The sequence below is a fragment of the Limulus polyphemus genome, unplaced genomic scaffold, assembly GCF_000517525.1.
Source record: "Limulus polyphemus unplaced genomic scaffold, Limulus_polyphemus-2.1.2 Scaffold1463, whole genome shotgun sequence".
Taxonomy (NCBI): domain Eukaryota; kingdom Metazoa; phylum Arthropoda; class Merostomata; order Xiphosura; family Limulidae; genus Limulus; species Limulus polyphemus.
The window spans coordinates 139,050-148,950 of NW_013667073.1; the positions used below are offsets into that span (position 1 = coordinate 139,050).

The 9,901-nt window shown below is 36.0% G+C and overlaps 1 pseudogene; it reads left to right on the top strand.

The window, feature by feature from the left end:
- LOC106463700 overlaps positions 1-9,901 on the top strand; it is a 141,623-nt pseudogene that overhangs the window by 118,442 nt on the left and 13,280 nt on the right.

Sequence of the window (9,901 nt, forward strand, 5' to 3'; positions counted from 1 at the left end):
GTTTTTAGTAATATTCCTGAGACTTTGGAATCCCGTGTGGAGTCAGTACGACAGCACACTACCCTTTCTTTTTGGTGGATCATTTGTCTCATTCTGAGCTTTGACACACCCCTATTAATGTTTCCCCTCCAGCTCCTTTCTAGCCTTTACCTGTTCCTCCTGCCAGGGGTTCCTCATCTCATCATTTTGTTTGATGCAGATGGACACATTGCCAAAAGTACTAGTGACTACCCGGTGGGTTCCGATCCAGTGGGGGCTAGTTGTCTGATTTTGTTCCTCTTTGGTGACCTTTCATCACAGATCTGTTGGTTATTCAGGTTTTATCTAAGGGACTTGTCATACAATCTCTTTCCCCTCCTCTGTTATCTCTGATACCCATTTCCTTTCCATTGCTTCAGGATCCTACCACAGTCAGTGTCTGTCAGAGGCAGTACAAGATCTTCTCTCCCAGTAGGCCATTGAACCAGTCAATCATCCATCCCCAGGTTTTTATTCCAGGCTGTTTGTAGTACCCAATAAAACCAGAGACTGGCAGCCTGTGATCGATTTGTTCTGCCTCAATCAATTTTTGGTTCTACCCTGATTTACATGGAGTCTTTTCTCATCCTCAGGTGGGCTTTTTCTCCTGGTTTGGGGATGACAAAGGTAGACGTCGGGAATGCTTATCTGCATATCCCGATATCTCGTCAGTCAATACGCTGTCTTTGGTTCATTCATCATGGGGTATTTTATCAATTTCATGCCCTGCTCTTCGAGCTTGCTTCAGCCATGAATGTCTTTTGTTGGGTGGTCAAGGCATTTGCCCGACATTTACATGCTCAAGGGTTGTGCTTCTATCATTACATGAATGACTGTTAGCTCATTCCAAACAGGAGTCCACCCATTAAACTCATCGACTCTCCTGGAGGCAGTTCAAGTGGACTGGTTAATGAATTTGATCTTGTTCCATTTGAGTGTTTTTTCAACAATCATCTCAGTTAGGCACAACTTTCCCTCTTTCAGTTCTACACGCCCTTACTGCTTCCTCTCTTATAGCTCATGAAGGTCTATCGCTTTTGGGATGTGGTCTTCCATGGAAGCTGTTATCCCCTTGGGTCGAGCACATATGTGGTCTCTTCAGTGGACTCTGCACAACCAATGGAATATTGTGCAGGATCCATTGGAAGCTCCTATTTCCTCTCCTCCTTCCCTTTTAGACAATCTGCATTGGTGGTTGGACAAGACTCACATGTCGGTGGGTGTTCTGCTTTAAGGGAAGCATCTGTGAAGATATGTAAATCCAGACCAGAGGGAGCAGGGCTGTGGGTGGATCAGCAAGAAGCTTCAGGTTGGTGGTCTCTGACCAAAAGATCTTACCATATCTACATGCTGGAGCTTCTGGTTGTAAATCATGCCTTGGATGATTTTCTTCATCTTTCAAGGAAATGTCTGGTCATAATCCATTCCGACAATTCTACACTGGTGGCTTATCTCAATCACCAAAGTGGCACCTGTTCTTGTTCCTTTTGTGGGTCTTCTTTTTTGGGCCCACACACTCGGTATTCATATCATTGCACGTCATTTTCCAGGTGCATTCAATCTTGTTGCAGATTGGCTTTCCCATCCAGACAAAGTTTATCCAACACAGTAGTCTCTCGATCCTCTTGTTTTCTGGTGGCTATGCCTTCAGTGGGGGTACTCTTCACCTGGACGTGTTTCCCACATCTCTCAATACCAAAGTACCTCCAGTTCTCCATCCCCTTGCTCTGGCTGTCAATGCTTTCAGTCAAGATTGGACTAATAGATACCTGTATGTTTATCTTCCAATCCATCTTCTTCACAGGGTGGTCTCAATCATCCATGGCACTCCATGTGAAGTCTTTCTGATTGCTAATTACTGTCCAGCACAGTCGTGGTTCCCACGGCTGCTCCTGCTCCAATCTGTCCCTTTGTTACCTCTTCCTCTGACTCCATCCCTACTACATCAACCTCAGTCACCAGCATTTCATCCAGCCCTTCCCATCCTTTGTCTTCACACCTGGCAAGGGGATCTGGTTTGTCCCAAAGGGTAGTTTATTTTTTAGCTTGTCCCATTCGCCTTTCCTCTAGGGATGTTCATCAATGTAAGTGAAATATTTTCTACTGTTGGTCTTTGGGTCAGGTGTTTTCACCTGCTAGACCTACAGTTCCTCATAATATGAATTTGATCATGGGTTTTCAGTCTCCTTCATCTCAGGTTATTGGGCTGCCTTATTTCACATTTTTCTTTTTTCTCCTGGTACCGTAAAGTTTTTACTTCTCCTACCCTTTCTCTCTTATTGTGTTCCTTCTGGATTAGTCTTCCACATCTGTGTGCTGTCTTTCTAGATTGGGATAATAATGTGATTCTTCACTGCCTCACTTTGCCTTTGTTTGAACCACTGTTCTCGTGCTTGATTTTGCATTTATCCCTTATGTCTTATTTCCTTCTCCTCTTAGCCTATGGACGATGTAGGTCAGATTTATATGCCATCAACATCTCACATACTCTATATCATTCCGCATATATATTCTTCCTTCATTCCATTTCCCATCTTTATTTTCAGTTGGATCCAGATTGGCTACTTTGTCCTGTCCATGCTGTTTATTGTTATGTTACCTGCACGGTTTCATCCATGGTGACTGTTCATGCTTATTCATTCCTTGGCATACATTCTCTGTTTGTGACCTTTCTCCTTCCACCATGACCATTTGGGTTCAGCTTTTAATTTGATTGGCTTATTCTTCCTTATTGTCTTCTTCCCGTACTCTGTTCCAGGTGTCTTCTCATCAGATCAGACACCTTAACTTTTCCCTGCCATCTGCATCAGATTACTGTATCTTCATCTTTGGGTTATTGTCGTCCACCTGTAGCCATTCTTCAGACTTTGGTGAGACTTTGACTGGGTAGGTTATCTTTTATATCTATATCTCTTCTTTTTCAGGAGATTTTTCCTTTATATTTTTTTACACTGTCTGTGGTGAGTGATGCATGACCAGGTGTACTTACAAATAGTCAAACCTGCATTTTAAGGCCATGATGACTTAACAGTTATAATTTCCATGGCCACTAAATGCACACTGCTGAGATGGGGTATTTCACAAGATTGCTTATAGGTTTATCCTCGTGATATATTTGCTTCATTGTTGCCTGATGAAGGCTCCGGCAAGAGGGTGGAAAGCTCGTAAATAAAAGTATTTTAACATAGAAAAAAGTTCATGTTATATTCTACATAGTAAGAATTGTTGTTGTACTCATCAATATATACTGTCATTTATAACATCAGACATATGTATAGCACAACACAAGGTCGCTATTCTAATTGCATATCAAAGGCTATATTAGCTACTAAAGCAGCAAAGCTATGTAGTACTGTACCTTGGTCATCATGTGCCAGTCCTCTTCTTTTAATGGCAAAAACATTTGTATATCGATGCAATCAGTTTCACATAGGTGCTTTTATTCTGTTCAGTAAGAAGTGTCGAAGATCTAGCTTATATATGGTGTACTGTGTAGTCTTGTGAGCCAGACTCTTACTCGTATAGAGGGTAATTTTCAAATGGGTTTAACATTAGTACAGTTCTCAGCTCCTTCTATAAATCCTCCTTTCTAGAAAGAACTAAATATGACATCCACATATATAAACTATCCAAATCATAATGCTTGCATTAAACTTAAACTGAAACATTAATGTATATCTAACAGCTAAATGTGATTCTGGGCACAAGCAAGCTTCACCATGTAACAGAAATAAAACTATAAAGTGATTGTAGGTTTGAAATTTAAGCATATTTCTAGGTTTTTATTTTCGTACAAAGAATTGCCACAATATGCTCTTTACCATTAAACTCACATTCACACAGTCTAGATCTAAATAATCTTTTGATAAATATCTATACCCCAACATAAGTCTAGAACATTCCATGTAATACTAGCTATTCTAATGCAATAATGCTCAAATAAAACAATGTGAAAAGTTCTGTGAAGTTCTAGTAACATGAGGCAACAATAGCTAATTCATAGCAATTGAACTTACACACTATACAACGTATGATTCATAAACAATTACGTAAACCAACTTGTTTAAAGTGAAATTGTCACAGACTGTATTGTAATTACAGAACAAAGAAGAATAATTTGTCTTGTCAATTGTGTTCTAAAGTAATTGAACCAGGCTGTGTGGACTTTTAACGAAAAAGAGAATTATTTAAAGCTCTGGATACGACTGTGATAACCAACAGTGTAACACACATTTGTATATATGTTGATTTGTTTTATTATTATGTTATTTTAAAACTAGTGTATTATGTTGCTGTTTGTTTATTGTTGTAATTTATCACAAACACCTACTGTAAAGATTTGTTTGTTTGTTTGTAATTAAGCTCAAAGTTACACAATGGGCTATCTGTGCTCCACCCACCATGGGTATCGAAACCCTGTTTCTAGTGTTGTAAGTCTGCAGATATACCTCTGTGCTACTGGGGAGCATACTGTAAAGAATCTGGCTTACAAAATCTGACTGTAGCAATATGGCTTTGGGCTTCCAATTATAAAATGTCAACAGAAGCCATTTCATGTGACCATTTCAAGTCAAAAATACTAATGCTTCATCAAAAGAATATTAACTATGTAGGAAACGTTAAATACCATAAGTAGCTGCACAATAACTACATAAGCATAATATTTTTACATCACAAAGATGTGGTTTGGTCAAATCCCCTCCTTGCATATTTGCATGCTCTTGCTGAAAAAACATATAAAGCTGTGTTTTCTCTGATATATAGTATGAGTCTTTCCTTTACTTTTGCCCTTCCATGAAAATTCACTACCTGCTAAATATTTCAATGTCAAAACTGAAACATTCACTCCCAATTATTAATGAAAATAACAGGTACACTGTATTCACAATTTAATACATTACAGACCATTAACTACTGCTAACCAAGACTTAACATTCAGATCAAATCTTATATTTCCATTCATATGTTGCTTAATAGTCATATTCTTTTTTAATGGATTTACTTGTGTCATCCAACACTAATAAATGAATTTATGTAATGTTCTGACATGTATGTGATGCACACACATTTATTTATACACGTTAATTGCCATACATATAAATCTTCATTACACATTGTCGCACACACTAATAACTTAAACAGACTACCTCTGGCTCCTGCACAAATTACTTTGTAATCATCTCAGGTTACACTATGCAGGCTACATTTGAATAACTACAATACAATAATATAGTTCTATATAGGAGGCATCAAGCTCAACACGCTTTTCTTTTCAAACATCACAAAATGAATAATTACTAACTCAGGTAAACTAATACTTTTTGGCTAAAATTCTCATAACTTAAGGTGAATATTTGTATTACAGTATATTTCAATATACACTGACCAAATACATCTCCCTCACATGAATTCTGATCACTGAACATGATTGCCCTTTCAGATATAAAAGTGTTTTTGTCTTAGTTGGACTTGATTAACATCTCTTCTGACTATTGATCAACCCAAAGTTCATAAGTCATGCACTGGCACAACTTGTCGACATATACAAGTGCTTTCTCATTCTCCTTGGTTGCTATAACATACATTTATGGACCTACTCAGCCTCCTCATTGGTATATTTATTCCTTCATTGTTTTATTGTATCACCTCTTCCATTATGAGGCTGCTTTTCCTATTTGTTGGTCCTCCAGTGGGACAGAGGTAAAGTCTACAGACTTACAACACTAAAATCCAGGGTTTGATTCCCTGCATTGGACCCAGCAGATAGCCCAAAGTGGTTTTGCTCTAACAAAACAAACGAACCTATCTGTTGATGTGTAAACTCCATGCTCATTAATGAATGCTGACCTACCACTTCACATAAACTTTTAAACGTTGTGGGATGTCTCTCTGGGTGAAGGGCCATATGTCATGTCTAAAAGTATATTTGGTGAACAACCTGTTGATATCTCTTCAGTTTCATGGTATGCCATCATGATGTTGGGTGATTTTCATCACAGTTGGTATTACTAGGATTAAAAACTTAGCAAGTATACACTTGACTGTCTGTATCTCCTAGTTCCAATAAACTGTCAGACTAGGAATGATAAATGAAGTCTGCATCTGTAACACACCTAACACATTACACAAATTAGAGAACAGCTGTTAGCTTCCTGATCCATGTGGATCTCTTCATGTGATTTGAATTGGACTATCTAATACTCTGCGAGGGCATTCAGCCATGGTCTGTACAGATGTATTGACCTATATATAAGCTTCAGCCTACTTCATGGAGTTGATGACCACAAATGTATAGTGGTGACCTCGTTTTGTCTTCTGGAGTGGATCAGCTATATCCAAGGCTACTCTTTGCAGAGGAAAACCAACAATTCTTTGCTAGAGTACATCCTGTTTATGCCAACTTTTTCTCTGGATGGCACACACCATACACTGTTCACATTAGCACTTAATGTCTTGTCTATGATGCAGTCAGAAGAAGAACTTCAAACACTATCTCAAGTGCATGTAACACATTCATTCTCTCCAATCTTTGTGTTTTGCAAAGTCTGGAGAATCTGATGCTTCAAAGTTCTGGGGAATACTAGCAGCAAAACAAACTGAGAAACACTATTTGTTGGTTGGTAACAACAGTACAGCACATCTTCTTGCACTCATAACTGGTTGTACAAGTGCATGTTGTGTGACTGTTGCTCAACCATTTCCAATGAGTAAAGGTCTTAAATGCAAAGAATATTTGAAGAAAGATCATATCAATATAAAAGAAAGGACAGGTATTAATCTATATATAATTATCTAAAATTATGTGTAGTGCAAACAAAAGCTAAAATCTTTCAAAGCTAAGTCCGTAAAATTTGAATATACTTTTAGTAGTGGCTTTTTGGCTTCACCTATGAAACTGTATTTATAGAGTGACTTAGGAGTTTAAGAATCTAGAATAAAGTGGAAATTACATTATTGTTAATATTTATATCAACTACAAATTCTGTTTAAAATTAATTATATTATTTGATCTTCTTCATTTGACTTTACTCCCATCTAGTTTTGAGATTGACTGTTTGGGTATTTTTGTATTAGTTAAGAATTTTTACTCTCAAGTGGTTGACTCTGACAGCAAACTGTTGATTTGAGTTGAGCACCATAACCACCAGGCTATGCAGGGCTTTATTATGTTATTTTATGTCCATCAACTTGGTTTTAACAGAAATATAAACAGAACAACTTGAAAATTGCAATGTTTAAAAATTGTAATTGAGTTCCTTACAGAGTGTAATAATATAGAATGTTTTTCCAAATGAAAACAAAGTTATTGGCTGCTTTATCTGCTGGTTTTATGACAGATTTGTTATGTAAAAATGTGAAAGATTCTATCCTATCTTTTTAATGAAGCATTTATGTGAAAGTGTTAGCATACATTTTTTTCAAAAACTGATTCTTTTGTTGATTTTTTCTTCTCTCTCTGTTCAAAGCATTTTGAAAATTGATTAATATATATATTTTTTATATTTTGCTTCTGTTTGATAATAAACATTTAAGCGATTAAACCAAATTGGTTTTTTATGTGTTCCCAGTTAAGTTTCCGATGTTCAGAAAATTTAGGTTCCTTACTCATCAAAAAGAGTTAAATTTTCATTTCAGAAAATGTTGGGGTTTTTCAGTGTGGTATTTGAATAGGTTTCTGTCTTCTTGTAGTCTTATAATTATTATTCTGAATTCTACATAAAACATGGTTAAGAAAACTGTTCAGTTGACCTTTCTCAAGTTACCTTTGTTTGTTTATTGTTTCCTGAAATATATAATATCTACTACCAATTGGAGAGAGCATTGCGTAATATAACATTATGTAAAAATGTCAACAGCAATGTTCTTCAGTGGTTGTTCAGCTGATATCTAGAGGTTACAGCCCCACCTTTGTTGTAATGGGAATGACCAGTCATATGGGTAGAGTATGTTATGCTAGGTTAATGCAAGATTTCTTCATAACTAAAAATCTGGTATTTAGACAGTCTATGTGTTTTCAACCTGAACCAGTAGATGTAACCATCTGAAATGAGAAATGTGATTACACACACTGTGTTACATTATTTAATAAAGATTATGCATTCTTTCTACATTTATGTCAACTCTCATTAATCTGTTTAACATTGACCGGGTTAGATAAGAGTTCTAGTAATACTTTGTAGTTGATATCTCAAATTAATCTCCAGTTATTTTGCATAATTATATGATAGCTCAAATAAATATTCATTTTGAAATACCTGTGTATACCACACCAGTAATGATATGCTGAGTTGTGGTGTAAATGTAAGGAGTAATACATTTCAATACAGTAGGTAGATAAACTCAAGTGAATGCGTTATGTACAAAAACAATGCTAATTTTTTTCTCAATAATGAACATTTAATGTTTTGTATTCTTTGTCAACACCAAAGCAAAATTCCTGGATTTTTTTCTAATTAGAAAGGACATTATGTTGTTGTGAGGTGCCATAATGAGGAAGAAACAGACGATTGGCTTCGATCTCTTCAAACCCAGTGTCGAGAAAACTTCCACATGACCTTCATTCAACCTGTCCAATATCCTATGAAATGTCACAAGGTGAAGTTCACTTTTATTGTTTCAATATTATTCTTGTATATCACTTGCAGAAAAGGCTTATGGGTCAGGCTTTCTTAAGTGTCCATTTTTCAACTGGAAAATGTTGAAAAAACATCTTCTCCTATAAGTATGATTTATACAGTTCTTGAAAATATAACTACTGAAAAACTTTGTGCCAAAAATCTAGCAATCGGGCAACATTCTGTCACATTTTCCCACCTTGATGAAGATGACTACTGTTTTTCACATGTGTTCTCCTTTACTAGATTATATTGTACCTAGAATAAAAAGGCAAAAAGTAAACACATTGTAAGAGGGTTTCCCTTCTGTTGCCTTTTTTTCTGTGATAATATCTCAGCTGCCAACTTTATGTACCAACCATTCTAAAAATAAAAATATGAAACCCATCACTGAAATGCATACCACCTCTGTATATTAGTAAAGACAGGTGTAGAAATTAATGTGATCTCCTTTACATTTCTACAGTAAATCTACCTATAGCAGGCTAATAAGAAAAGTTATTTTGAACTAGACTACTTCCACAGATCATAAACGTAAGCTTTTATTATAATATGGCATTATACTAAGAAGCGCAAAGCATATATGAGGAGTTGAATTAAAATGGTGATCTCTTTTACCCATTCTGTGAACTTCTTTACATGCATTTCACTTTGTCCCCCATTATCTGTTTTTATAAATAGACCCCTAATTATTGCTCACAGATTTAGCTTTGTAATTTATCAGTCATGTAAACCTAAAACTACCACCACTCACACCATTTGAATGTTAGTTATACAGTTAAAGAGATACATGCCAGTTATGTAATCTCACTTTAAGGTCTTTTCTTGCAAGTCCACCCTATCCTAATCATCTGCACGTGGTGAAAACTAAATATGGCGAGAAAAGCATTATTCACTCTATATATTTCCCTCTGAAGCAAAACCGAATTAAAGGAAAACACGTAAAGGAGTGCACGCAATTTCATGTTCAATGATTTTTATTGAATAATGCAATTTATTCTTACTTTTTCAGTTATTGATAACAACAAATGTCTTGGCTGTTGTGTATAACGATATAAGAAAATGACATAATATGAGTATGTACACTAGATATGTGCGTAAAGAAGATAACGTGCTTAACAAAACTAATTTTATTACAAGCTCCAAATGGACATACCCTTTTATTACTAAAAATTTTGTAATCATTGTCTTGAAAATATACAACCATAAAGGAGAACACATGATTACAGCGGCATGTTATTTTGTATATTTTCATATGTGAAAAAAGT